The sequence below is a fragment of the Acinonyx jubatus genome, chromosome E1 (genome assembly GCF_027475565.1).
Source record: "Acinonyx jubatus isolate Ajub_Pintada_27869175 chromosome E1, VMU_Ajub_asm_v1.0, whole genome shotgun sequence".
Classification (NCBI taxonomy): Eukaryota; Metazoa; Chordata; class Mammalia; order Carnivora; family Felidae; genus Acinonyx; species Acinonyx jubatus.
The window spans coordinates 45,978,730-45,985,344 of record NC_069397.1 but is presented as its reverse complement, the minus strand read 5'-3'; positions in this window follow the sequence as shown (position 1 = coordinate 45,985,344).

Below are 6,615 nucleotides of genomic sequence, written 5' to 3'. Positions count from 1 at the left end.
TTCATACTTTCCAATGGCTCCCCATCAACCTCGGGTAAAATTCACTGTAGTCTATAAGGCCTTCCATGAACTGGCCCCCATCTGGCGCCCACATCTCTGACCTCTTCTCTCATACCTTCCCAAGCTCACTGTGCTCTAGCTAGACTGGCCTTGTTTCTAGTCCTCAAACTATCCAACCTTGTTGCCGCCACAGGACCTTAGCTCATGCTGTTCCCTATTCCTGCAGGAGTCTCTGCACATATCTTCATATGGCTCCTTTCTTCTCATCATTAGGTCTTGGCTCAAATGTTACCTCCTCCAAAGGCCTTCCAAGACATCACCCCTTTCCCTAATCTCTACCCCTTTATTTTGTTTCATTTTGCAATAATACTATTTCTTATTGGAAAAAGCCTTGTTTATAGGCCAAACTTAAAAATCTCAGTGGCTTAACACAAAAGGATTAGTTCTTGCTCATATCACATTCTGTTCTTTTTTAGGTTTATTTATTTATTTTGAGAGAGGGAGAGAGAAAGAGAATGCAAGTGGGGGATGGGCAGAGAAAGAGGGAGAGAGAGAATCCCAAGCAGGCTCCATGCTGCCAGCGCTGAGCCCAGTGCGGGGCTCGAACTCAGGAACTGTGAGATCATGACCTGAGCAGAAATCAAGAGTCGGACACTTACTGAGCCACCCAAGGGCCCCCGCATTCTTTTTTTTAAAGTTTAATTATTTATTTATTTTGAGAGAGAGAGAGAGAGCACAAGTGACAGAGGGGCAGAGAGGGAGAGAGAGAGAGAGAGAGAGAGAGAGAGAGAGAATCCTAAGCAGGCTGCCACTCACAAACCTGCGAGATCATGACCTGAGCCCAAGTCGGACGCTTAACCAACTGAGCCACCCAGGCACCCCACTCATATCACATTCTGATGCAGGTTGGAGTGTGTGTGTGTGTGTGTGTGTGTGTGTGTGTGTGTGTAAGGGAGTTCCGTTCTACAAGCTCATTCAGGGAATTAGTCTTCTTCCATCCACTGGCTCCATCATTCTCTGGAGGTCTCTGCCCCTGATTAACCAAACAAAGAGAGAAAGAGCTCGGGTGACCATAGGCAGGTTCTGATGGACCAGGCCCGGCGGTCCCATTCATCACTTCTGGCCACATGTCACTGGCCAGAACTCAATTCCACGGTCCCGTGTAACTTCCCAGGAGTGTGGGAAGTGTCGTTGAGTGACGTGTCCAGGAAGAGAACACAGATATTTGCACACACAGCGTTTTACTTCGTACTCACCCCCATACCTCCAACAGTTCCAGGCACGTGATATGCACAAAATAATCACTCACCGCTAAACACCCCCCCCCCACCCCCCACACGATGTTGTCCATGAAAACTCAGAAACCCATTTTCGTCAACTCATTTTGGGAGTAATGAAGAGAAGGCACGGATTGGTCCTGGGACCTGCAAGGGAGAAGTTGCCAACATTGGCATCTGGCGGCATGGAGGGTAGCATGTCTGGTGTAGAAGCATCTGCCCCAGCTTAGTCACCCACTTGCTGTGATGTTGGGACGTTACTTAACCTCTTGGTCCTCACTCTCCTCACCTGTTAACACGGCCAGCAGTCCTCGCCTCAGGGGGTTGTTGTGAGGGTCACTGCATAGGAGGGGATTAGCCCATTAGTCCAGGGGAGGGTGCCCACTGAGTGCCCAATAAAGCTCAGCCATTATCACTGTCATCAGGTGGTCTTTGCCTGAGGGGCCTGCCAGACGTTCTCAGCAAAGTTCACGCTGAAAGAAAGCTTGGATTCGGAGGCAGACACGTTTGCAAAAGGTAAAGGAAACAAATGTCTGTATCCTTTTAATCATTTTATTTTCCCTATTTGCAAACCCTCTTGCCCTTGTCCTGACGCTTGTTCTGGGCCTCAGATTCCCATCAGTGGGTCTCCCCAGCTGTCTCTTCCACCTTCTTCTTGAACTGTTTTCTGTCACCGTTCACCCTCCACACCATGTGGTAAGGAAGCAAATGCCTAATCAGGCCTCAATTCAACCCATTCCACCCAGACCCCATGGGCTCTGTTCTTTCTTTCTTTTTTAAAAAGTTTATTTATTTATCGAGAGGGAGAGAGAATGAGTAGGGGAAGGGGAGAGAGAGAGGGGGACAGAGGATCTGAAGCAGGCTCTGTGCCAACAGCAGAGAGCCAGGAGAGAGCCCGATGCGGGGCTTGAACTCATGAAGCATGAGATCACGACTTGAGCCAAAGTCCGACCCTTAACCGACTGAGCCACCCAGGTGCCCCCACTGTGGGCTCTGTTCTAATCTTCGAATTAAGGGGGCCACATTTGTTCCTTCCTCATCCCATCAGAGGGCTCAAACCTCTCCCCCAGTCAGGACCCTCCCCCTCCGGTGACCAGGCCTCACCTGCCACGCTCCGAAACCAGCCTCTGAGGCCAAAAACGTAAACTTTGAGGTTTGAAGGTTTTAACAGGAAAAAATAACCCCTCCTCCCTACCACCCGAGGTAGCTAAAACACCGATGTGAATTAAAAAGAAGTTTCTAAAGCTTTGGACACTAACCTACTCCGGTGTTCCGGATCCAGGTGTCGAAATGACACAGTCACCCAAACTGGGACACGTGTCACCACACTCCTCCTAATGGACTCAACCCCCAGGACTTCTAAACAGCTTCCAAAACATACCGTGAGTTGACCATGAATTCTTTTGGTCTTACATAGGAAATGAAAAAAACCCGCTTTCCTATCATGGTCTAAAATCAGAGAAAGTAGAAGTTATTGGTTAAAAAAGAAAGAAATGTGTTTTTTTTTTTCTCATGGTGGGTTAACGTTTTGCATGTTGAAAATGTGAATACAGGGTGTGGGGTTTGCCGTGCCAAACAGCACAGGAGCTGCTTTGTTCTGGGTGTTATAGCATAGGGAGGGATCGAGAAAGGTGCTGCCGGCTTCCCAACTGGAAAAACCACCACAAGGAGGCAGTAGAGCTTAGTGGTTAGTAACATGGGCTCAAATCAGACATTTGAGTCTGAATTCTGATTCTAGCACTTAATAGCTGTGTGACCTCTGGAAAGTTACTTAACTGCTCTGTGTCTCACTTCTAACTCAGCAAAATGGGATGAAGCTACTATCTAACTCCTAAGGATGTTTTAAGGAGGAATGGACTAAAGAGCTCAACAAGTAAGCTGTCAATTAGTGTTAGTTGAAAAGACAGGAGTTTAAGGCAGGGGCAAAAAATGTCAGATAGATGCTTAGATAGGGGTTTGTTTTATTTTGGAGGGTGTAATGTTTTTTAAAGTTTACTTTGTGGGGGGAGGGGCAGAGAGAGACTCGCAACCAGGCTCCGTCCTGTCAGGGCAGAGTCCGGTGCGGGCTCGAACTCACACACAGAGAGATCATGACCCAAGCAGAAATCAAGAGTGCTAGGCTTAACCGACTGAGCCACCCAGGCGCTCTGAGGGTGCAATATTTTGAAAGCTGTACAGAACGATTTAACCCCCAAATCTCTAAGCAGTTACTCAGCCTGTCCTCAGTCCTCATCTATGATCACATTCTTTTCCGGTCATGAAGTCGATTTCAACAGCGGCTTCAGAGAAGCCGTGACCCTACGTAACATGATTCTCCTAGCTTTCTCGTCATGCAAAGTTTGTATAATTCGTTCCATTTCACTCTTGAGTGTGACAAGCATTCTCTTAGCCCTGGTTGAGTGTACACACACGCACGCACACACACACACACACACACACAGAAATAATTTCTATAATTATCTTGTTATATGTAATAGTTATAATTATATATCAAATTTATCCTTTTTTAATCTAGGATTTCACAGAGGTGGGGAAAGGCTATTTTTTCTGTTTTGTTTTGTTTGCTGTTGTTGTTGTTTATGTTTTCAAAGAAAGCGCTTAAAGTGAAAGCTTGCAATTTTGTGTGTTGGTTACACTGAGCTGTGTCCCAGCGGAGGCAGGGGTGGGGCTGCTGGTTAAGTGCGTGATTGGGGGATTGATAAAATTTGGGGAAAAGGAGAGGGTTAAATATGTGTGGCGGGATCTGAGCGATCAGATGAGAGGAATTAAGACTTAATTACCTGCCTGGATCCTGGTTCCATCTGCGGATTGGCTGGTTTAGAGGAGTAGATTAGATGTTGGTGGAATACTGGATTTCTCACTGGTGAATGGAAGCGAGAGAAAGCAAGTGACAGATTCTCTCTCTCTCTCTCTCTCCCCCAGTAGCCTGGGTAAATCAGAGCTTGAATCCTGGCAACTTCTGAGCTGCTTCGCAGGAATTATTTAGGGCTGGAGAGATTCCAAACGAGAGCTAATATTCGTAATAGCGAGCATTCGCTAAACACTTATTATGTGCCAGGTACTGCACTAAGTATGCCCTTATATACTCGAACCTCTCAGGAAAACCTCATCACACTCTGTAAGGTGGGTAGCGTCCATTTTTACAGATGCGAAAACTAAGGCACAAGGAGGTCAAATGACTTGCCAAGGCGCAGCCAGCTTTTCTGGCCTCGCCTTCCTCTCCTAAGCACCAAGGTGGTGTCCCCGAACCCAGACTGCTTTGCTTTGCAGGCCTGGCTCCTGGTCAGGGCCCTGCAATGGACACGCGTGTCCACTTCGGCTGTGTGGCTCCCCTTGAACTCCCAGGAGGGCACTGGGGAAGAGCAAGCTGGTTCCATGCGGTAGAGAAGCAATGTCCTTTCTTAGGTTGGAGGACAAGAGGCGAGGCCGGGATGGGAAGCGGAGGGGTGCCGGCCGGGATGCTGAGCCCCAGTGCTCATCCCAGAATGAATCAGCACTCTTCTGGCTGCTGCTGATTTTTGAGGAGGCTAATGCTGGGCAGAGAAAGGGCCAGAGCCGGACGGTTTTTAAAAGATGCTTCCCTGATGTGCGTCCCTTCAATCCAACACTGTTTTCTGAGCTTTTTAAGTGAGTCTGGGAAGGAAAATATATACTATATTTTATACTATAAACCATCCCCTGACAGGCATTTACCTTGTCAATTCCTGCAGGGGAAGGGTTCCACCTCAACAGAGAAAGAAATGGAGTCTCAGAGAGGTTAAGGAAGCTTGCTAGAGTCACACAGCCACCAAATAGCAAAACTGGAAAGTGAACTGGCATCTGTCTGCCCCCTGCCTGATATGGCCATGGAAGGTACTTGGGGCATAAAGCCTAGAATACAAAGTCCTACTTTTCCCCTAAAACATTTACTACCCAACAGAAGAGATAAGATTGCTATCCAAATGACCAATGGGAATGGCAAACACTGATGGAGGACTTTCTGGCGCCATGACTATGCCTTACATGCAGTGACTTTAATAGGTTAACCATGGCCCCACGAAGAAGGAACCATCATTCCCATTATACAGATGAGGAAACGGTCTCAGAGAAGTTAAGAAAGTTGCTCAAGATTCCCCAGCGAGCAGTTGCCTCTTCCCAGCCAAGGGAGGCACCATGACAAGAACAAACAATCCCTGTGGGTGGAGGTGGTTACATTTGGTGCGTGTGCAACTCCAGCCTCATTCCCGGCCTGAAATGAGTCATGTGCACGTCACAGAACCAGCCCCTCTGGACCCATGGCTGTTTTGTACATTAGGCAGAGCTGGTCCTGGATAACGTGGTTCTAAGCAGAGAAGATGGCCTCCTTCCAACCACGTCCTCTCTGTAGGCCCTTGGGAGCTGGCCAGGCCCGGTGACCCATGGAAGAGGTGATGCTGTGCCCTGGTGTCCAAGCAGCATGGCTTGGCCAAGTCTTCTGGGCTCCTTCCAGCTCAGAAACCCATTTGCTTTTACCCTTCAATGTGAACCAGATGTGGGGCACCTCCAGTCAGCAGGGCAGAGGCCGCTCCCAGAGGCCCCTTACCACCCCCTCGGCCCCTCAGCACCTGGGGAGGGGGTTCGCTGCAAGCAGCAGTTGGTGGCCCAGCCCCCTTCCCTCTCTCCTGCTCCCCTCCCCCCACCCCACACGCCATTCCTCATGGCACCCCCTGTATCTTTCCTCCCTACCAACAGGAAATAACACTGGACAGATCTCAAAAGTCCATATGCCTTGGACAGTCTCTCTAGGAATTTTCTGGGCCTCTAGTTTGCTCTATGTGTCATGTCCTTTCCACTCAGCATTTAAAAACAAAATAGGAAAAAGGAAAATGAGAGTGAGCGTCCTTCTTCCCCCAAGTGCCACCTTACCTTCTCTCCATCTTGGCAAGAGACGGAAGGTCTGCGTGCACTCTCAGCTTCCGTGGGTTATAATCTGTTACTCTCATTACTTATTTTGATCATTATTCCCCGCTTGGCCACTGGGAGCCCACTCAAACTAATTGCTGCGTCCTTCTGCCAGGCCTGTCATTCTTTGAGCTTTCTAGCACAAGATGTTCTAGGCTCATCTCGCATTTTTCCTGTCCCGGCCCTGGGAAATCAGTCATTTCTCCAAGGACCCTGGTTCATCTCAGTGCGAATGGTGTTTAGAAGTCAAGATCTGGCTGCTGGGTGTGCTCATTGCTACCAGGGTGAGGCTTCCCTGGCCCTCTCAGGGGAGAACACTTGTGAGTGTAGGTGTGTATACACATCTGCACACACAGCAGAGCACATACAACATGACATGCACACAAACACAACCATTTGTGTCTACATCTACTTATTA